This window comes from Triticum aestivum, chromosome 5D (genome assembly GCF_018294505.1).
Source record: "Triticum aestivum cultivar Chinese Spring chromosome 5D, IWGSC CS RefSeq v2.1, whole genome shotgun sequence".
NCBI classification, from domain to species: domain Eukaryota; kingdom Viridiplantae; phylum Streptophyta; class Magnoliopsida; order Poales; family Poaceae; genus Triticum; species Triticum aestivum.
In genome coordinates, this window is record NC_057808.1 from 539,091,017 (window position 1) to 539,116,753 (window position 25,737).

At 47.2% G+C, this 25,737-nt stretch overlaps 1 pseudogene; it reads left to right on the plus strand.

Annotated features, from left to right (window-relative positions):
• Positions 1 to 25,737, plus strand: part of LOC123121146 (BTB/POZ domain-containing protein POB1-like) — a 39,280-nt pseudogene that overhangs the window by 13,197 nt on the left and 346 nt on the right.

Consider the following 25,737-nt stretch of genomic DNA (forward strand, 5'->3'; position numbering starts at 1 on the left):
GACAAAACTCTCCCCTCTCGTTGCTATGCATCACCATGATCCTGTGTGTGCGTAGGATTTTTTTTTAAATTACTACGTTCCGCAACAGTGGCATCAGAGCCAGGTTTTATGCGTAGATGTCATATGCACGAGTAGAACACAAGTGAGTTGTGGGCGATATAAGTCATACTGCTTACCAGCATGTCATACTTTGGTTCGGCGGTATTGTTGGATGAAGCGGCCCGGACCGACATTACGCATACGCTTACGCGTGACTGGTTTTACCGCCGTGCTTTGCACACAGGTGACTAGCGGGTGTCAGTTTCTCCAACTTTAGTTGAACTGAGTGTGGCTACGCCCGGTCCTTGCGAAGGTTAAAACCGCACCAACTTGACAAACTATCGTTGTGGTTTTGATGCGTAGGTAAGAACGGTTCTTGCTCAGCCCGTAGCAGCCACGTAAAACTTGCAACAACAAAGTAGAGGACGGCTAACTTGTTTTTGCAAGGCATGTTGTGATGTGATATGGTCAAGACATGATGCTATATTTTGTTGTATGAGATGATCATGTTTTGTTGAAGTTATCGGCAACTGGCAGAAGCCTTATGGTTGTCTCTTTATTGCATAAGATGGAAGTGCCAAATAATTGCTTTACTTTATCGCTATGCGATAGCAATAGTTGCAAGAGCAATAGTTGGCGAGTCGACCATGTGACAACACATTGACATAGATCAAGATGATGGAGATCATGGTGTCATGCCGGTGACGATGGAGATCATGACGATGCTTTGGAGATGGAGATCAAAGGCACAAGATGATGATGGCCATATCATGTCACATATTATGATCGCATGTGATGTTTATCTTTTATGCATCCTATTTTGCTTTGATTGATGGTAGCATTATAAGATGATCTCTCACTAAATTTCAAGATAAAAGTGTTCTCCCTGAGTATGCACCGTTGCCAAAGTTCGTCGTGCCCAAACACCACGTGATGATCGGTTGTGATAAGCTCTACGTCCATCTACAACGGGTGCAAGCCAGTTTTGCACACGCAGAATACTCGGGTTAAACTTAACGAGCCTAGCATATGCAGATATGGCCTCGGAACACTGAGACCGAAAGGTCGAGCGTGAATCATATAGTAGATATGATCAACATAGTGATGTTCACCACTGAAACTACTCCATCTCACGTGATGATCGGACATGGTTTAGTTGATTTGGATCACGTGATCACTTAGAGGATTAGAGGGATGTCTATCTAAGTGGGAGTTCTTAAGTAATATGATTAATTGAACTTTAATTTATCATGAACTTAGTCCTGGTAGTATTAGCATATCTATGTTGTAGATCAATAGCTCGCGTTGTTGCTTCCCTATGTTTTATGTATGTTCCTAGAGAAAACTAAGTTGAAAGATGATAGTAGCAATGATGCGGACTGGGTCCGTGATCTGAGGTTTATCCTCATTGCTGCACAGAAGAATTATGTCCTTGATGCACCGCTAGATGACAGACCTATTGCAGGAGCAGATGCAGACGTTATGAACATTTGGCTAGCTCAATATGATGACTACTTGATAGTTTAGTGCACCATGCTTAACGGCTTAGAATCGGAACTTCAAAGACGTTTTGAACGTCATGGACCATATGAGATGTTCCAGGAGTTGAAGTTAATATTTCAAGCAAATACCCGAGTTGAGAGATATGAAGTCTCCAATAAGTTCTATAGCTAAAAGATGGAGGAGAATAGCTCAAGCAGTGAGCATGTGCTCAGATTGTCTGGGTACTACAATCGCTTGAATCAAGTGGGAGTTAATCTTCCAGATAAGATAGAGATTGGCAGAATTCTCTAGTCACCATCACCAAGTTAGTAGAACTTCGTGATGAACTATAATATGCAAGGGATAACGGAAACAATTCCCAAGCTCATCGTGATGCTGAAATCGACGAAGGTAGAAATCAAGAAAAACATCAAGTGTTGATGCTTGACGAGACCACTAGTTTCAAGAAAACGGCAAAGGGAAGAAGGGGAACTTCAAAAATAACGGCAACCAAGTTGCTGCTCAAGTGAAGAAGCCCAAGTCTGGTCCTAAGCCTGAGACTAAGTGCTTCTACTACAAAGGGACTGGTCACTGGAAGCGGAACTGCCCCAAGTATTTGGTGAATAAGAAGGATGGCAAAGTGAAGAAAGCTATATTTTATATACATGTTATTGATGTGTACTTTACTAGTGTTTATAGCAACCCCTCGGTATTTGATACTGGTTCAGTTGCTAAGAGTAGTAACTCGAAACAGGAGTTGCAGAATGAACAGAGACTAGTTAAGGGTGAAGTGACGATGTGTGTTGGAAGTGATTCCAAGATTGATATGATCATCATCGCACGCTCCCTACACTTTGGGGATTAGTGTTGAACCTAAATAAGTGTTATTTGGTGTTTGCGTTGAGCATGAATATGATTTGATCATGTTTATTGCAATACGGTTATTCATTTAAGTTAGAGAATAATTGTTGTTCTATTTACATGAATAAAACATTATATGGTTACACACCCAGTGAAAATGGTTCGTTGGATCTCAATCGTAGTGATACACATATTCATAATATTGAAGCCAAAAGATGCAAAGTTAGTGCAACTTATTTGTGGCACTGCCGTTTAGGTCTTATTGGTGTAAAACGCATGAAGAAACTCCATGCTGATGGGCATTTGGAATCACTTGATTACGAATCACTTGATGCTTGCGAACCATGCCTCTTGGGCAAGATGACTAAAACGCCGTACTACGGAACAATGGAGCAAGCAACTGACTTATTGGAAATAATACATACTGATGTATGCAATCCGATGAGTGTTGAGGCTCGCGGCGGGCATCATTATTTTCTGACCTTCACAGATGATTTGAGCAGATATGGGTATATCTACTTGATGAAACACAAGTCTGAAACATTTGAAAAGTTCAAAGAATTTCATAGTGAAGTGGAGAATCATCGTAACAAGAAAATAAAAGTTTCTACGATATGATCGCAGAGGTAAAATATTTGAGTTACGAGTTTGGCCTTCAGTTAAAACAATGTTGAAAGGATCGATATAGTTGACTAGAGGGGGGGTGAATAGGCAACTAACAAATTTTAACTTTTCTTTACCAATTTAAACTTTGCATCAAAGTAGGTTGTCTAGATATGCAACTAGGTGAGCAACCTATATGATGCAAAAACAATAAGCATACACGCAAGCAAGAGATAAGGCACAAATAAGCTTGCACAAGTAAAGGCACGAGATAACCAAGAGTGGAGCCGGTGAAGTCGAGGATGTGTTACCGAAGTTCCTTCCCGTTGAGAGGAAGTACGTCTCCGTTGGAGCGGTGTGGAGGCACAATGCTCCCCAAGAAGCCACTAGGGCCACCGTATTCTCCTCACGCCCTCACACAATGCGAGATGCCGTGATTCCACTATTGGCGCCCTTGGAGGCGGCGACCGAACCATTACAAACAAGGTTGGGGCAATCTCCACAACTTAATTGGAGGCTCCCAGCGACACCACGAAGCTTCACCACAATGGACTATGGCTCAACGGTGACCTCACCCGTCTAGGGTGCTCAAACACCCAAGAGTAACAAGATCCACAAGGGATTAGTGGGGGAATTCAAATATCTCTTGGTGGAAGTGTAGATCGGGGCCTCCTCAACCAATCCCTAGAGAATCAACAAGTTTGATTGGCTAGGGAAGGAGATCGGGCGAGAATGGAGCTTGGAGCAACAATGGAGCTTGCAGGTGGAAGAGGTGGTCAACTAGAGGAGGAAGATGTTGGAAATATGCCCTAGAGGCAATAATAAATGGTTATTATTATATTTCTTTGTTCATGGTAATTGTCTATTGTTCATGCTATAATTGTATTGTCCGGAAATCGTAATACATGTGTGAATGCATAGACCACAACGTGTCCCTAGTAAGCCTCTAGTTGACTAGCTCGTTGATCAACAGATAGTCATGGTTTCCTGACTATGGACATTGGATGTCATTGATAACGGGATCACATCATTAGGAGAATGATGTGATGGACAAGACCCAATCCTAAGCATAGCATAAAAGATCATGTAGTTTCGTTTGCTAGAGCTTTTTCCAATGTTAAGTATCTTTTCCTTAGACCATGAGATCGTGCAACTCCCGGATACCGTAGGAGTGCTTTGGGTGTGCCAAACGTCACAACGTAACTGGGTGACTATAAAGGTGCACTACGGGTATCTCCGAAAGTGTCTGTTGGGTTGGCACCGATCGAGACTGGGATTTGTCACTCCGTATGACGGAGAGGTATCTCTGGGCCCACTCGGTAATGCATCATCATATTGAGCTCTATGTGACTAAGGCGTTAGTCACGGGATCATGCATTGAGGTACGAGTAAAGAGACTTGCCGGTAACGAAATTGAACAAGGTATTGGGATACCGACGATCGAATCTCGGGCAAGTAACATACCGATTGACAAAGGGAATTGTATACGGGATTGATTGAATCCTCGACACTGTGGTTCATCCGATGAGATCATCGTGGAACATGTGGGAGCCAACATGGGTATCCAGATCCCGCTGTTGGTTATTGACCGGAGAGGCGTCTCGGTCATGTCTGCATGTCTCCCGAACCCGTAGGGTCTACACACTTAAGGTTCGGTGACGCTAGGGTTGTACAGATATGTGTATGCGGAAACCCGAAAGTTGTTCGGAGTCCCGGATGAGATCCCGGACGTCACGAGAGGTTCCGGAATGGTCCGGAGGTGAAGAATTATATATAGGAAGTCAAGTTTCGGCCACCGGGAAAGTTTCGGGGGTTACCGGTATTGTACCGGGACCATCGGAAGGGTCCCGGGGGTCCACCGGGTGGGGCCACCTATCCCGGAGGGCCCCATGGGCTGAAGTGGGAAGGGAACCAGCCCCTAGTGGGCTGGGCGCCCCCCATGGGCCTCCCCCCTGCGCCTAGGGTTGGGAACCCTAGGGTGGGAGGGTTTCCCACTTGCCTTGGGGGGCAAGGCAACCCTTTCCCCCCTTTGGCCGCCGCCCCCCCACCCTTGATGGGATCTGGCCGGCGCCCCCCCTCCCAGGGGGCCTATATAAAGGGGGGAGGGAGGGCAGCAACCTATAGCCTTGGGCGCCTCCCTCTCCCCCTGCTACACCTCTCCATCTCGCAGAAGCTCGGCGAAGCCCTGCCGAGACCCGCTACATCCACCACCACGCCGTCGTGCTGCTGGATCTCCATCAATCTCTCCTTCCCCCTTGCTGGATCAAGAAGGAGGAGACGTCGCTGCACCGTACGTGTGTTGAACGCGGAGGTGCCGTCCGTTCGGCACTCGGTCATCGGTGATTTGGATCACGGCGAGTACGACTCCGTCATCCACGTTCATTGGAACGCTTCCGCTCGCGATCTACAAGGGTATGTAGATGCACTCCTTTCCCCTCGTTGCTAGTAGACTCCATAGATGCATCTTGGTGAGCGTAGGAAAATTTTAAAATTATGCTACGATTCCCAACAGAAGACACCCCTTATATAGTGAAAGAACATATCCAACCGTTATCCACCAACTCAGTCTGCGCAGCGCGGTACTACCGCACCTGAGGCGCGGTACTACCGCAGGGGCATGCGGTACTACCGCACCTGAGGCGCGGTACTACCGCAGGGGCACGCGGTACTACCGCAGAGCCCCGTGGTACTACCGCCCATGCAGCAGAGACCAGAACAGCCACACATGCACTAAGGCAGAGGGCTGTAGTACTGCTGGCGCGGTACTACCGCTCCCCCTTGCGGTACTACCGCAAGGCAGGGGCTGTCCAGGGATGGGAAGGCACGAATATAAAAATTACATCCATGGCTACTTCCGCAGAGTTGGAGTCGATGCAAAAACCTGAAGCGGTAGTACCGTAAGCCAGCCGCAGTAATACCGCGCGAGGTGCGGATGTAAAAAATTACATCCGCCCCTTACAGCCGCGTAGTTGCGGAACTAAGCAGGGACCACGGTACTACCTCTTACCAGAAGCGGTACTACCGTGGGGCCTTGCGGTACTACTGCACCAGCGGGCGGTACTACCGCAAGGTCCTGCGGTACTACCGCTCTGACGAGCAGTACTACCGCACTTCCTAGTTCGGCGGACAAGAGCTATAATTGCATAGACAAGGAAAACTTAGGATGCTCCAAAGGCAAGAGGAAAGGAAGTGCAAGGGACGATGTGTACGTGATTAATCCACCCAACCTTTCCAAAGCGGACCCCCTCTTAATAGTACGGCTTCCCTACGACTCAATACCACCGAAAAGAACCGAAGAGAAACGCCGTCTTCTATAGCATTTGAGGGGAACCCAATCATCTTGTGCCTAGTCAATATATCTGAAATATTTGATGCACTTGATTAGTGCGCAAAAGCATTGTCATCAATCACCAAAACCAACTAAGGGATAAAAATGCCCTTACAATCTCCCCCTTTTTGGTGGATTGATGACAACACGGGATTTGCACGAAGGTATAACGCAAAGAGCAAGGGCAAACCCCAAGTCTCTAAAATATAGACGGGCTCCCCCTAGATGTGTGCTATCTCGATGAGTGCTTTGGACTGCACGGCACACATACTAGGATCAACACTCCCCCTATATTTTATAGACATGGCAAATCTTGCAATTAGGCTAAAGCTAAGCAAGATACACAGGAGCAAAATGTAATAAGCACAAGATAGAATAAGCTCACTACGGTACGATAAAGTGCATATGTCTTACACCATATGATAGAAGGTCTCACGAGCACAAACCAAAGCAAACCAAAGCAAACGAAATAAACGAAGTTCAACTGACCCAAACAGGACACAACTTGCAGCAAATCCTACACTCTCTCCCCCTTTGGCATCGAGACGCCAAAAAGGCAGAGAGGACACCTACAACAATAGTGGTGGCTCAAGCGGAGTAGTCACTGGCACGCTCCTCGTCGGACTCTGCAGCTGGGACGGACTCCTCCTCAGACTCGGTCCACCGATAGCCCTGCTTGTGCAGCCATTCTGCCTCTGGGGTGATGTTCACCTCTAACCCGCTAGATATGTTCTCGCCAAAGGTCCTGAAAATCCACTTGCCGCGGCGGTGAGTCTCCTTGGAAGCCACATGGGTCTGGTACTGCCCCTTTGCTTGCATACAGAACAGCATCTTCATCTTGTTCTTCAGTCGCTTAGCCCAAGAAGGCTCAGAGGTGGGAGGGATGTAACCCTCAGAGCTGTCCTCGTCTGCTTCCTCCTCCTCCTCCTCATCTGCATCCACGTCCATGGCAGCCGCAATATCAGCACAAGAGGTAGTGTTGGCCCACTGAGGCTTGATACGGAGGTTGATGGTCTCATGCCGGATCCAACCAGGGGCCTCAAACTCATCCTGAGGGTAGACCCGCTCCCAAGTAGCCGAGATCAACAGAAACAAATAAGGTCCATAGATGGGGACCTTGCGGTTGTAGACCGCAAACCGAAGCTCAATCCACATGATATGTGAGACATCAAGTGGCTGTGCCTGAGAGTTGCGAGCATCTTCACACAGGAGCATCATATCCACCAGATAGGCATGCACCTTGTCCTTGTCCCCAATGCGTGGGAAGAGAGTGTTGCGGAAGATCCGGTGCATGATGTCATGAAAGGAGTTGAGTACCCAAGTTGACTTGCCATTGGAGAGCTTCTTCTCCACAAGGTAGGGCATGAGCTTGTTCTTGTTGGCAGACTCGGGATTGGCATCAGGGCGAACACCTTGGGGTGTGGCGAGCCCCTCATCCGAAACCCCAAGTAGGGTCATGAATTCCTTCCAAGTAGCAGTCAGCTGTCGGCCATTGGTCATGCAAGTCATGGTCCTTTCCTCATTGGGATGAAAATGCACGGAGGCAAAAAACTTAGCAAGGATCTCAGGATCATAGTCTTTGTGGAATGAGATGGTATACTCAATGCCAAATTGCTCTACGAGGTCCAAAGCCTCACCAAAGTATTCCCGGTGCGCCTCTTTGCGCATGTGATGCATGTTGATCCACTTCACCTCCACATGGGTATTTTGCTTGGCCTTGATGACATCCAGATAAATGAGATTCTGCTGCTTGGTCCAGAATAGGTCATTCCCTCGAAAGTTAGCACGAGGGTTTCCATACGGATTGATCTTCCTCCGAGCGATGAACTCAGCAAGTAGTATCTCATCCATACCCTTGGCGGGTTCCTTCTCTTTCGTGGCAGAGGTCTTGGTTCTGCGTTGGGGGGCATTGGAGCCCTCTGCTTCCTCTGTGTGGCGCATACGCTTGGATCCCGTGTCACGGCTTGGATTGGAGCGGCGAGCCGGAGCACCTGAGCCACCACCTTGTTCCATGGCAAGAGGGAGTGGTGGGGAACGATCCCACCGGTCAGAATCCGAGGAGAGCGGCTGGAGACGGAGATCCGGCGAGGACCTCCGGCGCCGTTCTTGAGCGAGAGAGAGAGAGAGAGACGAAGTGGGGAGAGAGACGAATGGGTATGGGGGATTTAGAACTCCCCCTGCCCGTGTTTAACCCCCACGCGCCCTTGATCGCACGGAAGTATCGCACGTCATCGCGGTACTACCGCCCGGGCGGAAGTACCGCACCGAGGCCGTAGTACCGCTCCCCCAGGCGACAGTAAAAAATTACTGCTGCGCTGGGTGCGGAAGTACTGCTCACTCCTCTCGCGGTAGTACTGCACGTCATCGCGGTACTACTGCCGGGGCGGATGTACCGCACCAAGGCCGTAGTACCGCTACCCAGGCGGCAGTAAAAACTTACTGCCACGCTGGGTGCGGAAGTACCGCGCGCCCTCCTTGCGGTAGTATCATGGCAGGCCGCGGTAGTACCGTGAGCTCAAAAACAACAGTTTCAACCAAAGATAACAACTAAGCACGGAACCTTCAAGCGAGAGACCACAACAAGGAACTAACACACCGGACACCACAAGCACGAGCTCACCATGAAGTAAGAGAGGCAAGAACCAACACAGACCAAAAACGAGACACAACCTCTCCAAGAAGAGGGCGGTGGCCGGAGCCACCTATGTTTGAGTAAATTGGTATGGCACCGCGAAGAATTATCCTTTGGCCCATGACCAAAACTCGTCTTTGAAGCACAAGTACCATCAAAAATGGCTAATGTGAAAGAGTTGATCACTTTATGCATAATGGGGGGAGGGAGAGTTCATTGAGAGAACAATACTCCCCCTATGTCCATGCCTACACCTAGATTAGACAACAAGTTGAGTGTGGTGGGGTGTGCAAGGGGTCAAGCAACATTGCTCGAATCAATGATATTTAGCTCATGCCTTAACTCGCGAAATCTTGCTTCATCCAAAGGTTTCGTGAAAATATCTGCAAGGTTATCATGGGTGTTGACGTAGTTGAGCTCGATCTCCCCTCGCCTAATGTGATCTCGGATGAAGTGATACTGAATCTCAATATGCTTCGTCTTGAAGTGTTGCACGGGGTTAAGAGAAATCTTGATGGCACTTTCATTGTCACACCAAAGAGGCACTTTGTCACAAATGACACCGTAATCCTTTAAAGTTTGCCTCATCCATAAGAGTTGTGCACAACAACTCCCGGCCGCCACATACTCCGCTTCGGTGGACGAGAGAGACACATAACTTTGCTTTTTAGAAGACCAACTTACCAAAGAGCAACCAAGGAATTGGCACCCTCCGGAAGTGGACTTCCTATCCACTTTGTCTCCCGCCCAATCGGAGTCCGAATATCCTACAAGCTTGAAGTTTGCTCCTCTTGGGTACCATAAGCCAAAGTTTGGGGTATGAGCCAAATATCGAAAGATTCGCATGACCGCCACAAAGTGGCTTTCCTTAGGTGTGGCTTGAAACCGTGCATAAATTCCCACACTCAACATGATATCCGGTCTAGATGCACAAAGATAAAGCAAGGAACCAATCATGGAGCGATATACCTTTTGATCCACCACTTTACCATTGGGATCGATGTCATGTTGGCACTTGGTGGGCATTGGAGTGGACGCCGGCTTGACATCACTTAGTTTGAATCTCTTGAGCATGTCTTGAGTGTATTTGGCTTGGTTGATGAAGGTTCCTTCTCTTCTTTTCTTTACTTCGAAACCGAGAAAGAACTTCAACTCTCCCATGGAAGACATCTTGAACTTTGAGGTCATGAGTGCGGCAAATTCCTCATTGAAAGCTTTGTTAGGGGAACCAAATATAATGTCATCAACATATAGTTGGCATACAAACAACTCCCCTTTGACCTTCTTAGTAAAAAGAGTGGGGTCGATTAGCCCAACTTCAAACCCACGATCTTGTAACAACTCGGTAAGGTGGTCATACCACGCACGTGGGGCTTGTTTAAGGCCATAGAGTGCCTTATCGAGTTGATACACATGATCGGGAAACTAGGGATCCTCGAACCCGGGGGGTTGCTTGACATAAACCAACTCATTAATGGGACCATTAAGAAAAGCACTCTTCACATCCATTTGTTGCAACTTAAAGTTGTGATGAGAAGCATAAGCAATCAACAAACGAATAGATTCAAGGCGAGAAACGGGAGCAAAGGTTTCACCGTAGTCGATACCCTCGACTTGGGAGTAGCCTTGTGCCACCAATCGTGCCTTGTTGCGAATGATGGTCCCATGAGCATCGTGCTTGTTCTTGAATATCCACTTGGTTCCAATGACATTGTGGTTCCCCGTTGGCCTCGGCACTAATCTCCACACCTTGTTGTACTCGAAGTTGTTGAGTTCTTCATGCATGGCATTAAGCCAATCCGGATCTTCGAGTGCTTCATATACATTATGGGGTTCAACACAAGAGACAAACACGTGATGTTCACAATAGTTTGCCAATTGTCTACGAGCGCTTACCCCCTTTTGAATGCTTCCAAGCACATTCTTCATGAGATGACCCTTGGTGGAGAGCTTGGATGCAATCTTGGCGGCACAATGCTCCAATTCCTCCTCGGTGGTGAGTCGAGGAGCGGTCACTTGATCATCTTGAGCGCCGTCTTGAGCTTGTTCTTGATCTTGAACTTGCTCGGAGGAGAGAACTTGACCTTGGGCATCACTTGGTGTGTCACCACCGTCTTGAGCATGATCTTGCCCTTGGTCTTGTTCATGAGGTTGAGGGTCTTCACTTTGTTCTTCGGAAGCGTGTGGGCCTTGGGTTGGTGATGGCTCCACTTGAGTGGAGCATTGTCCTCCTCCTTCGGCCACAAGGGGTTCCTCAATGGGTAGAATAAAACCAACACCCATTCTTCTTATGGCTTGAGGAGGAATTTCATCACCTACATCACAAGTGCCACTTTGCTCCACTTGGGAGCCGTTATTCTCATCAAACTCCACGTTACACGTCTCCTCAATAAGTCCCGTAGATTTATTGAGGACACGGTAAGCACGAGAGTCTGTAGCATAACCAACAAATATGCCCTCATAAGCTCTAGCCTCAAATTTAGACAACCGAACACCTTTCTTGAGAATGAAACACTTACACCCGAACACCCGAAAGTACTTGAGGTTGGGCTTGTTACCGGTGAGTATCTCATATGGAGTCTTGTTCAAGACCTTGCGGAGGTAGAGCCGATTGGATGCATGACACGCGGTGTTGATGGCTTCGGCCCAAAAGTTGTATGGAGACTTGAACTCCGCCATCATGGTCCTTGCCGCATCCATCAACGTCCGGTTCTTCCTCTCCGCAACACCATTTTGTTGAGGGGTGTAAGGTGCGGAATATTGATGCTTGATCCCCTCATCACTAAGAAACTCATCCAAAGTGTAGTTCTTAAACTCGGTGCCGTTGTCACTTCTTATTGTCAAGATCTTTGTATATTGTTGACGTTGGGCTTCATTCGCAAAGTCAATGACGGTTTGTTGGGTCTCGCTCTTCCTCTTGAAGAAATACGCCCAAGTGTATCTTGAATAGTCATCCACAATCACCAAGCAATACTTCCTACCCCCAAGACTATCAAAGGATGGAGGCCCAAAGAGATCCAAATGAAGGAGCTCCAAAGGCCTCTTCGAGTAAATGATAGTTGTGGGAGGGTGAGCCGTCTCATGTAGCTTTCCTTCGATACAAGCACTGCAAGCACGATCTTTAGCAAAACTAACATTCGTTAGTCCACGGACATGGTCCCCCTTGAGAAGACTATGCAAAGATCTCATATTGACATGGGCTAACCGGCGATGCCAAAGCCATCCCATGTCAACTTTAGCCATTAGGCATGTCGCGGTCCTAGTGGGTCGCTCCGAAAAGTTAATCACATAGACACCGTTCTCGACATGCCCAACAGAGGCTACTTTAAGAGTCTTGCTCCACAAGAGGGCCACGGTATCAATATCAAAGAAAGTGGCAAAGCCCAAGATTGCAAGTTGACGAACGGAAAGTAAATTGTATGCAAGGGACTCAACAAGCATGACCTTCTCGATCGTGAGATCATGAGAAATGACAACTTTGCCGAGTCCCAATACCTTAGAAGACGAGGCATCACCCCACTCAACATTGGTGGGCATAGATGGAATCTTGTGCACATCCACCACCAAGTCCTTGCTTCCGGTCATATGATTTGTAGCTCCACTATCGAGCAACCATGATCCCCCACCGGAAGGAAACACCTACAAGAGATCAATGCTTGGTTTTAGGTACCCATTTTGTAATGGGTCCTTTGATGTTAGTAACAAGGGTCTTAGGAACCCAAATAGACCATTCAATATACTCATAAGGAGAACCAACAAAGTTGGCATAAACATGCCCATCACTAGCACGACATAGCACATAAGAAGGATTAAAGTCACCGGCTTTGTTGGAAGGGGTGCCATTGCCCTTCTTGACACCGCCACCCTTCGCATTGTTCTTCTTCTCCTTGGAAGCACCCTCTCCCTCCTTCACAAAAGTTTGCTTGAGAGGAGGAGGTCGTTTGGTCTTGTCATTCTTCTTCTTGTTCTTGGGCTTGGGTGCGAACCCAATCCCCTTCTTGGCCATAACTTCCTTTTGATTGCTCAAAAGGTCATTGAGGTTCTTCTCACCTTGTATGCATGACACAAGGCCTTTCTCAAGTTGCTCCTTCAACTTAGCATTCTCCTCAACAAGATGCACATGCTCACAACAAGGGTTAGTAGCATTTGCATTATCAATTAACACCATATGAGGAAAGGTGGCTTTCTCCTTAGTTAGCTTCACTTGGAGTTGATCATGAGACTTCTTGAGGCTAGCATGAACACCCTTCAAGACTTTGTGAGCCTTGTCAAGAATGTCAAACTCCTCTTTGAGTCTAGCAAGATCAACCCCAAGCTTTGCCTTCTCGGAGTTTAGCACACGAGACACAACAAGAGCATGATCAAGATCTTTCTTTAACTTAGCATGATCATTGTTGTATGACTCCTCAAGAGCCAAACGAAGACCACGCTCTTCGTCAAGAGCATTGGAAAGATCCGAAATCTCATCGGCATAGTCACGACTATGCCCCTCCATCTTAGAGATGGTATCTTCGTGAGCCTCGATCATGTCATTGGCTTCACCAAGTTGTTCCAAGAGAGCAACGAAGTGCTTCTTGGATTTACCCTTGAGTTTACTCATAAAGGTCTCAAACTCATTTTCCTCCACATTTGTCCCCTCATATTCATCAATGCTATCCATCGAAGAAGGATGATTAATGATGGTAGTTTTGATGTTGGGGGTTACCTTGTTGGTGGCTTTAGCCATGAGGCATTTGGCGATGATGTTCTCATTGGGTGAGTCGAAGAGAGACATCCGTGGAGTCATTGCAATGGCAACGGAGGCCATGGCAACCGACTCACCATCTTCATCATCGTCATCATCCTCATTGTACTCTTCTTGTACCACCAATGCCTTGGGAGGAGTCTTCTTGGTGAAGTTGCTCTTGTTGGGGAATGACTTGCCCTTGTCCTTTCGGATGAGCTTGCCACCATTGTCTTCCCTCTTCTCGTAAGGGCATTCCGCAACAAAGTGGCTCACATTGCCACAATTGAAGCTAGTCCTCACTCGTTGCTTGCCCTTTGCGCCACTTGAATAGTTCTTGTTGATGTTTGGCCTTGAGTTCTTCTTGCTCCAAAATTGCCTTGAAGCAAGAGCCATGTGTTCATGATAGGCATACTTCGTATTGTCGGCGGTCTTGTCCTCTTCATCCTCTTCTTCCTCTTCCTCCATAGTCACCTTGGCCTTTAGCGCAAGGTTGGGCTTCTTTACTCTTTGAGAGCGAAGAACCGCATTGTCGGCGGTCTTGTCCAAGATGCTCATAGCAACGAACTCATCCAACACTTCACTTGAGGACAAGGTGTGGAAGTCCGGCCTTTGACGAATGACAAAGGACATGGCTTTGTGGTAGGGCATCATTGCCTTGAGGAATTAGCGCTTGATCCAATTGTCATCCGTGTCCTTACTACCATGATCTCGGAGAGAGACCGCGAGTTTGGTTACTCTCCGAAAAAGCTCACGAGGTTCTTCATCTTCTTTCATTGCAAACTCGTCGGCTTCATCTTGCACCACTTCATAGTTGGAGTGTTGAATTCTTGCGCTTCCCCGATAGAGGGAAACAACTTGGAGCCAAGCATCTTTGGCCACGGTGTAAGGCCGGAGATGAGGAAGATCTTCGGGTGGGATTGCTTCTTGGATGATGAAGAGAGCATTCTCATTGAATTGATGATCCACAACTTCTCTCGGAGTGAAGTTACTTCGGTCATGCGGATAAAAACCTTCTTCAATGATTCTCCAAAGGTTAGTGTTCACATGATTTAAATGACGCTTAAAACGATAGACCCAAGAATCAAAATCTACATTCTTCTCAATCTTAGGGGCGGGGCCGGCATGATTCAAATGAGTGGAAGGGAGCGGTCCACCATAGACAGGTGGAGGTTCCACATGGGCAAAGATGCCGGTGCCCTTTTTACCACTAGAAGAAGGAGCTTTCTCGCTAGTAGCTTCCCCTTTGTCGGAGGTAGCATCCGTCACCTTGTTGGCGGGATCACCCACTTTCAATGGTGCGGTGGAATGTTTAAGCCCTTCTAAGTATTTATTAAACATGCTTTCGACCTCGGTAGTCATGGAGGTTTTCAATGTGTCCAACGCCACATTTAATTCCTCACGAGAGACCGCGGTTCCCCCATCTCCCGTAGACAAGACCGGATTCACACCGGAGTGCTCCTCCACACCGTCTACGACGTCAACCATACTCTTCGGACGGTAAAGTCCTTAATAAAGAGACGAGGCTCTGATACCAATTGAAAGGATCGATATAGTTGACTAGACGGGGGTGAATAGGCAACTAACAAATTTTAACTTTTCTTTACCAATTTAAACTTTGCATCAAAGTAGGTTGTCTAGATATGCAACTAGGTGAGCAACCTATATGATGCAACAACAATAAGCATACACGCAAGCAAGAGATAAGGCACAAATAAGCTTGCACAAGTAAAGGCAGGAGATAACCAAGAGTGGAGCCGGTGAAGACGAGGATGTGTTACCGAAGTTCCTTCCCTTTGAGAGGAAGTACGTCTCCGTTGGAGCGGTGTGGAGGCACAATGCTCCCCAAGAAGCCACTAGGGCCATCGTATTCTCCTCACGCCCTCACACAATGCGAGATGCCGTGATTCCACTATTGGTGCCCTTGGAGGCGGCGCCCGAACCTTTACAAACAAGGTTGGGGCAATCTCCACAACTTAATTGGAGGCTCCCAATGACACCACGAAGCTTCACCACAATGGACTATGGCTCCACGGTGACCTCAACCGTCTAGGGTGCTCAAACACCCAAGAGTAACAAGATCCACAAGGGATTAGTGGGGGAATTCAAATATCTCTTGGTGGAAGTGTAGATCGGGGCCTCCTCAACCAATCCCTAGAGAATCAACAAGTTTGATTGGCTAGGGAAGGAGATCGGGCGAGAATGGAGCTTGGAGCAACAATGGAGCTTGGAGCTGGAAGAGGTGGTCAACTAGAGGAGGAAGACACCCCTTATATAGTGGAAGAACAAATCCAACCGTTATCCACCAACTCAGCCTGTGCAGCGCGGTACTACCGCACCTGAGGCGCGGTACTACCGCAGGGGCACGCGGTACTACCGCAGAGCCCCGCGGTACTACCGCCCACGCAGCAGAGACCAGAACAGCCACACATGCATTAAGGCAGAGGGCCATAGTACTGCTGGCGTGGTACTACCGCAAGGCAGGGACTGTCCAGGGATGGGAAGGCACGGATATAAAAATTACATCCGTGGCTACTTCCGCAGAGTTGGAGTCGATGCAAAAACCCGACGCGGTAGTACCGTAAGCCAGCCGCGGTACTACCGCGCGAGGTGCGGATGTAAAAAATTACATCCGCCCCTTACAGCCGCGTAGTTGCGGAACTAAGCTGGGACCACGGTACTACCGCTTACCAGAAGCGGTACTACCGTGGGGCCTTGCGGTACTACCGCACCAGCGGGCGGTACTACGGCAAGGTCCTGCGGTACTACCGCTCTGACGAGCAGTACTACCGCACTTCCTAGTTCGGCAGACAAGAGCTATAATTGCATAGACAAGGAAAACTTAGGATGCTCCAAAGGCAAGAGGAAAGGAGGTGCAAGGGACGATGTGTACGTGATGAATCCACCCAACCTTTCCAAAGCGGACCCCCTCTTAATAGTACGGCTTCCCTACGACTCAATACCACCGAAGAGAAACGCCGTCTTCTATAGCCTTTGAGGGGAACCCAATCATCTTGTGCCTAGTCAATATATCTGAAATATTTGATGCACGTGATTAGTCCGCAAAAGCAGTGTCATCAATCACCAAAACCAACTAAGGGATAAAAATGCCCTTACAAATGTGAAATAGATTCACTACTCACGCCACCTGGAACACCACAGTGTAATGGTGTGTCCGAACGTCATAACCGTACTTTATTGGATATAGTGCAATCTATGATGTTTCTTACCGATTTACCACTATAGTTTTGGGGTTATGCATTAGAGACAGCTGCATTCACGTTAAAAAAAGGCGCCATCTAAATTCATTTGAGACGACGCCGTATGAACTGTGGTTTGGCAAGAAACCAAAGTTGTCATTTCTTAAAGTTTGAGGTTGCAATGCTTATGTGAAAAAGTTTCAACCTGATAAGCTCAAACCCAAATCGGAAAAGTGCATCTTCATAGGATACCCAAAAGTTACTGTTGGGTACACCTTCTATCACAGATCCGAAGGCAAGATATTCATTGCTAAGAACGGATCCTTTCTAGAGAAGGAGTTTCTCTAGAAAGAAGTGAGTGGGAGGAAAGTAGAACTTGATGAGGTAACTGTACCTGCTCCCTTATTGGAAAGTAGTTCATCACAGAAATCTGTTCCTGTGACTCCTACGCCAATTAGTGAGGAAGCTAATGATGATGATCATGTAACTTCAGATCAAGTTACTACCAAACCTCGTAGGTCAACCAGAGTGAGATCCACACCAGAGTGGTACGGTAATCCTATTTTGGAGGTCATGTTACTTGACCATGACGAACCTACGAACTATGAGGAAGCGATGATGAGCCCAGATTCCGCGAAATGGCTTGAGGCCATGAAATCTGAGATGGGATCCATGTATGAGAACAAAGTGTGGACTTTGATTGACTTGCCCAATGATCGGCGAGCCATTGAGATTAAATGGATCTTCAAGAGGAAGACGGACGCTGATTGTAGTGTTACTATCTACAAAGCTAGAATTGTCGCAAAAGGTTTTCGACAAGTTCAAGGTGTTGACTACGATGAGAGTTTCTCACTTGTATCTATACTTAAGTCTGTCCGAATCATGTTAGCAATTGCCGCATTTTATGAAACCTGGCAAATGGATAAACAAAACTGCATTCCTTAATGGATTTATTAAAGAAGAGTTGTATATGATGCAACCAGAAGGTTTTGTCAATCCTAAAGGTGCTAACAAAATATGCAAGCTCCAGCGATCCATCTATGGACTGGTGCAAGCATCTTGGAGTTGGAATATACGCTTTGATAAGTTGATCAAAGGATATAGTTTTATACAGACTTGCGGTGAAGCCTGTATTTACAAGAAAGTGAGTGGGAGCTCTGTAGCATTTCTGATATTATATGTGGATGACATATTGTTGATCGGAAATGATATAGAATTTCTGGATAGCATAAAGGGATATTTGAATAAGAGTTTTTCAAAGAAGGACCTCAGTGAAGCTGCTTACATATTGAGCATCAAGATCTATAGAAATAGATCAAGACGCTTGATAAGTTTTTTCAATAAGTACATACCTTGACAAGATTTTGAAGTAGTTCAAAATGGAATAGTCAAAGAAAGAATTCTTGCCCGTGTTACAAGGTGTAAAATTGAGTAAGACTCAAAGCCCGACCACGGCAGAAGATAGAAAGAGAATGAAAGTCATTTCCTATGCCTCAGCCATAGGTTCTATAAAGTATGCCATGCTGTGTACCAGGTCTATTGTATACCCTACACTGAATTTGGCAAGGGAGTACAATAGTGATCTAGGAGTAGATCACTGGACAACGGTCAAAATTATCCTTAATGGAATAAGGATATGTTTCTCGATTATGGAGGTGACAAAAAGGTTCGTCGTAAAGGGTTACGTCGATGCAAGTTTTGACACTGATCCAGATGACTCTAAGTCTCAATCTGGATACATATTGAAAGTGGGAGCAATTAGCTAGAGTATCTCCATGCAAGAGCATTGTTGACATAGAAATTTGCAAAATACATACGGATCTGAATATGGCAGACCCGTTGACTAAACTTCTCTCACAAGCAAAACATGATCACACCTTAGTACTCTTTGGGTGTTAATCACATAGCGATGTGAACTAGATTATTGACTCTAGTAAACCCTTTGGGTGTTGGTCACATGACGATGTGAACAATGGGTGTAAATCACATGGTGATGTGAACTATTGGTGTTAAATCACATGGTGATGTGAACTAGATTATTGACTCTAGTGCAAGTGGGAGACTGAAGGAAATATGCCCTAGAGGCAATAATAAAGTTATTATTTATTTCTTATATCATGATAAATGTTTATTATTCATGCTAGAATTGTATTAACCGGAAACATAATACATGTGTGAATACATAGACAAACAGAGTGTCACTAGTATGCCTCTACTTGACTAGCTCGTTAATTAAAGATGGTTATGTTTCCTAACCATAGACATGAGTTGTCATTTGATTAACGGGATCACATCATTAGGAGAATGATGTGATTGACTTGACCCATTCCGTTAGCTTAGCACTTGATCGTTTAGTATGTTGCTATTGCTTTCTTCATGACTTATACATGTTCCTATGACTATGAGATTATGCAACTCCCATTTACCGGAGGAACACTTTGTGTGCTACCAAACGTCACAACGTAACTGGGTGATTATAAAGGTGTTCTACAGGTGTCTCCGAAGGTACTTGTTGGGTTGGCGTATTTCGAGATTAGGATTTGTCACTCCGATTGTCGGAGAGGTATCTCTGGGCCCACCCGGTAATGCACATCACTTAAGCCTTGCAAGCATTGCAACTAATGAGTTAGTTGCGGGATGATGTATTACCGAACGAGTAAAGAGACTTGCCGATAACGAGATTGAACTAGGTATTGAGATACCGACGATCGAATCTCGGGCAAGTAACATACCGATGACAAAGGGAACAACGTATGTTGTTATGCGGTCTGACCGATAAAGATCTTCGTAGAATATGTGGGAGCCAATATGAGCATCCAGGTTCCGCTATTGGTATTGACCGGAGACGTGTCTCGATCATGTCTACATAGTTCTCGAACCCGTAGGGTCCGCACGCTTAAAGTTTCGATGACGGTTATATTATGAGTTTATGAGTTTTGATGTACTGCAGGTTGTTCGGAGTCCCGGATGTGATCACGGACATGACGAGGAGTCTCGAAATGGTCGAGACATGAAGATTGATATATTGGAAGCCTGTATTTGGATATCGGAAGTGTTCCGGGTGAAATCGGGATTTTACCGGAGTACCGAGGGGTTACCGGAACCCCCCGGGGGCTTAATGGGCCATAGTGGGCCTTTGTGGAGAAGAGGAGAGGCGGCCAGGGCAGGGCCGCGCACCCCTCCCCCCTAGTCCCAATAGGATAAGGAGAGGGGGGCGGCGCCCCCCCTTTCCTTCCTCTCTCCCTCCTCTTTCCCCCTCTACTCCTAATCCAACAAGGGAAAGGGAGGGAGTCCTACTCCCGGTGGGAGTAGGACTCCTCCTAGCGCGCCCCCTCCTGGCCGGCCGCACCTCCCCCCTTTCTCCTTTATATACGGGGGCAGGGGCACCCTAGAAACACAACAATTGATCGTTTGATCTTTTAGCCATGTGCGGTGCCCCCCTCCACCATAGTCCACCTCGATAATACTGTAGCGGTGCTTAGGCGAAGCCCTGCGTTGGTAGAACATCATCATCGTCACCACGCCGTCGTGCTGACGAAACTCTCCTTCAACTCTCGGCTGGATCGGAGTTCGAGGGACGTCATCGGGCTGAACGTGTGCTGAACTCGGAGGTGCCATGCGTTCGGTACTTGACCGGTCGGATCGTGAAGACGTACGACTACATCAACCGCGTTGTGCTAACGCTTCCGCTTTCGGTCTACGAGGGTACGTGGACAACACTCTCCCCTCTCGTTGCTATGCATCACCATGATCCTGTGTGTGCATAGGAATTTTTTTGAAATTACTACATTCCCCAACAGTAACATGGGCCGGACTAATGGGCTATGAAGATACAAGACAGAAGACTTCTTCCCGTGTCCGGATGGGACTCTCCTTGGCGTGGATGGCAAGCTTGGCGTTCGGATATGTAGATTCCTTCTTTTGTAGACCGACTCTGTACAACCCTAGGCCCCTCCAGTGTCTATATAAACCGGAGGGTTTGGTCCGTAGAGGCAATCACAATCATACAGGCTAGACATCTAGGGTTTAGCCATTACAATCTCGTGGTAGATCAACTCTTGTAATCCTCATATTCATCAAGATCAATCAAGCAGGAAGTAGGGTATTACCTCCATCAAGAGGGCCCAAACTTGGGTAAACATCGTGTCCCCCATCTCCTGTTACCATCGACCTTAGACGCACAGTTCAGGACCCCCTACCCGAGATCCGCCGGTTTTGACACCGACACACGGCTAAGCCTTCACATATCCACCCCGATTAGGATGGTATGAGGGGTGCTGGTCAGCTCGGACATTTAGGCCTGGTATGAAGAGCCCTTCTAGGTTGAGTTTTTTTGCACGACCAGTCCGTCCACCCGGGCATATAAGTGGGGTTTGGTGAGCCCGGCTGTAGATGCTCTTATCAACTCGGTGCCTGTCAACCTCCAATGGTTTTGGAACCCCCATTGGATAGTACTCCTCCAACTCTCATTTACAGCCTAATTCATAGGTTTCGTCTCAAATTCGTGGCGGAGAAATCCGATAAGTCCATGCGGGCCGATATTCTTAATTCTTGCGCAAGGTCATTTAGCGCACTATATGACTAGCCTAAGCCTAAGACTCAGTTAGGTTCTCTTAATTCTTGCTCAAGGTCCACCACTGTTGTCCGCTCTACTTCTAGTCCCCGAGACTGTGCTCCACCTCTGCAATGACTTGCCGTTCATCATCGGGGTCCGCCACCGGGTGCTATCTTGGGTGGATGACCACACCCCTTCAAGCGAGGCCTTCATCGATCTACCCTACAGTTGATGCATTATTGGATGGGATTTTCTGTCATATTGAGAACAACCACAAGTGGAAATACTAGACACCTTATCAATATCATGTGGAGTGCCTGGAAAGACAGAAACCACCTCATCTTCAATGGCAGGAGATTATCGTGCATCGAGATGACACAATTGACTTCTGTGGATATTGTTAAGCTTCATGCACTAGCCAACGCAACCAAAAGTCCGAACTGATGGAAAGGGCTAGGCAATCCACATATACACTTCAACACCCCCCCTCACGTGCGACGGGGAAGACAAGTCAACACGTGCAACCGGAAGAGAGCGACGGCGCGCGAAACTCACGTATGACTCAAGAGGCCTATACGTGGACACAAAGGGGGGCATCAGCAATTTTTTAAATAAATTGCGAAAGCCTGGACTTGAACTCAAGACCTTAGCTCTGATACCATGTTAAGCTTCATGCATTAGCCAACGCAACCAAAAGTCAGAACTGATGGAAAGGGCTAGGCAATCCACATATACACTTCAACAGATATCATGCGGAGGGCCATAACCTTCCGGTCAAGAGTTAACCATAACCATGAGTAGTTAGCATGTGGAGTCTGAGGGGCGGGGTTCTGACATATGTACCCATTTTGTAAACATGTACACTTTGTAAATATTTTATTCGTTCTTAATCGATATTTTTTTGATACATGACATACCAGCTAAAACCTGAGAGTTCTACCACTTGTTGTCCCTTGTAAGTTGGGAACCTTCTAATCTACTCCTACTACCATTTAATTATCAAATGTGCTCTTGATGTAACAGAAGTATCTGGAGTGGGAGCAAAGAATGTTTGGGACCTTCATTTTAGGTCAACGCATTAGTCTGCATTATTTTTACTACCTATTTTTTTGTTTTCATTTTTGTTGAAAGAAAGGTTATTGCCAGTCTCTGCTTGGCAAAAACTTCATATATACATGTAGTGTACAGATAATTAATTTTGGTACTGCCATAATATTTTGTATATACATGACAAATGCTAGTGCAGGGCTAGTGCTTGCAGAAAAGCAAAGATAACCACAAGTTCCTAGTTAACATTTTATTTAGCTTTGAACTACTTGAACTTGTTTGTGCTACTAGATGTTACACTAATTCTGTAAGTAGAAATAAAATCTACGGCTACTTCACACAGTGTGCTAGCTGTGAGCATGCTTAGATTTATGGATGCTGCTAATGACAGTTCACATTAATTTTTGTTATTTTATTTTAACTATTTATATTCCATCGTATATCCGAAGGTTGAATACATGAACCGCAGCGACAGAATAACAGAGTGTTCAGTTCAATGAATATGTTTCCTCGTGTTTACTTCTCCCAATTGGTTCTTTATTTCTCCGATCTTTTGTATTTTTCAGGTGATAAAAGAAAGAGTATGGATTCTTCCTCAATGATGTTGGACACACTTACAAGAAAAAACCATTTATATCAATTCAGCAGTTTTTGCTGCAAGAAGTCCTTTCTTTCTAAAGGTAATTTTGATAACCTACTAAACACCATGTGTTCAGTACTTGTTAGTTGAATTTTCTAATAAGCTTCACGTGTTTTTATAGCTTTTTTCGAATGGCATGAAAGAATCTGATCAGATGCGTCCAACAATAATTAGGATTGCTGATTCAGGTAATGCCGTAGCACAAGTATAATATTATTCCCTATTATTGTTAAAAAACATTTTCCATCTTATAATTTATTATAGTTTGCTATTCTGGTTGTTTTACTATTTATTATTGTTAAAATAAAGATTATATTTCGGAGTTTCTAACACTTCTCTTAAATTTCTGTGATAAAGAAAAGATTAGTCTCCCATGGAGTTTTTCTCAGTACGAAATTCAGTATCCAACTTAAACAATCATTTGTATTTAGGGTACAAAAATGCTATCCCTTTTTGCTTACTTCTTTTTGGATTTCTTTCCCTTATGCTTGTGCTTTTTTGTTTTAATTCTACTTGGAACAGAGGAAAATGCACTTATGGAGCTTTTAAGCTTTATGTACAGTGGAAAGTTGACATCAGCTCGACCTACTCTTCTGCTTGACATCTTGATAGCTGCAGACAAATTTGAGGTTATGTCTTGCATAAGGCATTGCACCCAGTTGCTCACAAGCCTGCCTATGACCACGGAATCTGCAATGCTTTACCTAGACCATCTATGCTTAATTTCATTGGCTGCTGAGGTTCAGCATCTGACAGATGCAGCCAGAAAATTCCTCATGGACAAATACAAAGATATGGCTAAGTGAGTTATCTCCATCTGAGGGAGTCACCTTTTTTCTATTTACGTGTAACACAAAATATGTATGGTGTGCACTGAATTCATGATTTTGCTCATTTCAAGCACCGTGATGAACTAATCGACATGCCTCTTTCTGCGATTGAGGCCATCTTTTTGAGTAATGACATAAATGTAAAAACTGAAGATGGTATATATAGCTTCTTGCTCGAGTGGGCCCGCAAGCAATACCCAGACTCAGAGGAAAGGCACAAGGTATGGAGCTCTCGTTTACTACCGCTGGTGCGCTTCAGTCATATGAGCTGGAAGAAACTCCACCAAGTCCTGGCATGCAGTGATGACGATATAGACCATGAGCAAACAACGAAGCGTATTACCAACATGCTTTTACACAAAGCTTACCCAGCACACCACCAAGTTGTTCTTGCAGCAGAGGCAACAGCTTGTTGGCAAGTTCCGCAGCGGGCCTACCGGTTCAAGCGTCTCAAAGTGATTGAGTTTGATAGGCCCTGCCCACACATTATTGTTTACTTGGATCTAACGCGCGAGGAGTGCTCTCGACTCTTCCCAAAAGGAGAAATATTCTCGCACTTGTTCCATCTTGCAGGGCAGAACTTCTGTCTCACGTGAGAAAAAGGCTTTCGCGCCGCTATATTGATATAGCAACCGCCCGATACAACAAAGAGTCCAATGCTGAGGCAAACAGCACAAGTATGCCCAAAAGAAACAAAAGAGAAAGAAAAGAGAAAATAAAGTCAACAGCGTCGGATCGACGAAAACGATGATAATCCAAAACCGTTGCGCCCACCGGAGATGTACCACCTCGCTACAGGCACCTCGAACCTCCGCATACCAAGCAACACCTTCAGGAAGGAACACGACGACAACGACGCTGCTGCCCGGACAGGTCCAAGGGTTTCCCCCGGTACGCGGAGGGGCGTGGGGAAGGGGAGGATCCGACGCCCTTCAGGAAGGAACGATGGCGCCCACGGGCGTCACCGCGTCGGTGCCGGCAAGCCGGCCCGGATTTCTCCCATCCGCCAAACACCCACAACCCCGAACGGTCCGACGCGCACCACGAGACAAGCCACCCACGAGCATGCGCCACCACGGTCTTGCCATCATCACCGCCGCCTCACCGTGGATACCGACGAGGACGAGAGGGAGCAGCTGGGAACGAGGAACGGCAGCGAGAGCAGCCACGCCGGAGGAGACAACCTCCACCGCCATCGGCGGTCACCGACCGGATGCGGCAAGGGAAGCGTACCAGGCCCTCGAGGCCCGGCCAAGCACAAACGGGGCTCGTGAAGCACCCGTCGCCGAGCTGCAGTAGACGTGCCGCCGTCTGCACCACCCCCCGCACGAGCCGCGCCACCACCGTCCCCGCCGGAGCCGCCGCAGGCGAGACCGAGTCAGGCCCGCCCAGACCCAGATGGGGCCCAAAAGGGCCTAGATCTAGGCCGAGAGGGCGCCGCCACCATCCACCGCGCCAGCGCGCCGCCAAGTGGCTGCGCCGCCGCCTCTAGGCCACCCGGAGCTGCGCCGCCAGGAGCGGCCGCCGCTACCAGAATCACCGAAGACCGAGGAGCACCGCCGCGGGACGCCACTACCCGAGCCGTGGCACCGCGCGCGGGGAAGGGACGGCCGCCGCTGCCGCCAACACCACGCGGGCAGGGCCAGCGGCGGCGGGAGGAGGGGAACGGGAAGGGGAGGCGCTGGGGGGCGGGGAGATGTGCCCCTGGTCGCCTCGCTCGGGAAGGCGACGCGGGGGGCGGGCTGGGAGGGAGGAGGGAGGCGGGGCCGGCGGCGGCGGAGCAGGGGGAACCTAGGA